Source organism: Carcharodon carcharias, chromosome 1 (genome assembly GCF_017639515.1).
Source record: "Carcharodon carcharias isolate sCarCar2 chromosome 1, sCarCar2.pri, whole genome shotgun sequence".
NCBI classification, from domain to species: Eukaryota; Metazoa; Chordata; class Chondrichthyes; order Lamniformes; family Lamnidae; genus Carcharodon; species Carcharodon carcharias.
The window spans coordinates 16939548-16940901 of record NC_054467.1 but is presented as its reverse complement, the minus strand read 5'-3'; the positions used below and the strand labels follow the sequence as shown (position 1 = coordinate 16940901).

General features: G+C 46.2%; 1 pseudogene; it reads right to left on the bottom strand.

The window, feature by feature from the left end:
- Window positions 1-813: 813 nt before the first annotated feature.
- Window positions 814-928, bottom strand: LOC121285636 (annotated as a pseudogene).
- Window positions 929-1354: the final 426 nt, after the last annotated feature.

Sequence of the window (1354 nt, the reverse complement as noted above, 5' to 3'; positions counted from 1 at the left end):
AGTTTCTAGCCAGGAACTCTACTTGACTCAAGATAGAGATCAGGAGCTGTCAGTGTGCAGGATCATAGTTTGAAAGCTTCACATGGCAGCAAACTACACCTTGGGGAGGATCTTCCGGTCAGCGAGCGGGGGTGGGGCCCGCTTGGTGACACGTAAAATGATGCGGAATGACATCAGGCAGAACTCCCGACGTCACCCCGCGTCATTTCCATTTTCAGGTCAGCGGGGGCGCCTGCCGACCTGTCAATGGCCTATTGCGGCTATTAATAAACCAATTTAGGTGATTGACAAGGGCGGGATGAGGTTTCATGAGGGTTTTCAAATATTTAATAAAGGTTTGAGTAAAAGTGATGGACTTGTCCCAACTCATGTGACAGTGTCACGTGAGGGGACATGTCAGGAAAATTTTTTAAACATTTACCTTAAATGTTTTAATTCCAAGGTGACCTCCCTGAGGCAGCACTTAGCCTCAGGGAGATCTGTGCATTCTTTTGCAAAAGAGCGTACTCCTGGCTGAGGGAATTCCACCCCCCCTCACCCACACAGAAAAAAAAAAATTCCCCTTATGTTTAACATAGCACAATACTTCCCCTTTCGATGAGGCACACATATTCCTTTCATTTCTGCTCATGGCTCCAGCTGAGCTACCGGTGGAACCAATTCCATGGCAGGTTCTGAATTCTTAAAAAGCTCTTTCAGGGAAAGCCTACTGCACTGAGTATTCCCAGGAAGTCTCCTGTCCAAGTATTAACCAGGCCTGAGTCTGCTTAGTTTCCTAGATCAGGTGTTTTCAGACTAGTATGGCCATAGGCAAGCCTACTGCACCTGGTATTCCCAGGCAGTCTCCAAGTACCAACCAGGCCTGGGTCTGCTTAGCTTCTGAGATCAGATGAGATCAGTTGTTTTTCAAACTAGCATGGCCATAGGCCTAAAGGAGAACGCAATTTACACCCTGTTCCATAGAAGAGCCATATTCAACATGAAACGTTAACTCTGTTCCTCTCTCCATAGATGTTGTCAGGCCTGCTGGCTTCTTCCAGCACTTTCTTTGTTTTTATTACAGTCTTCACCTCTTTGTTGATGCCAAGATATTCGTTTGCCAAGCCCACCACATCCATGACCTCCATAATATGAATAGAGAGCAAGATGAGGAATACTGAAGGACACAGTTGGGCCTTAACTTGGGTCGGGGGATTGTCCAGGTCAACATTTATTGTCCCCACCCTCCATGGTAATTACAAGACTGAGAGAAATCAAACACAATTCTACATGATATGAAAACCAAGCCCCGTTATGCAATAGGTCTTGTGTTGATGTTGCACTCTCTTTGGTAGCACTCTGGCACAAGACCTAC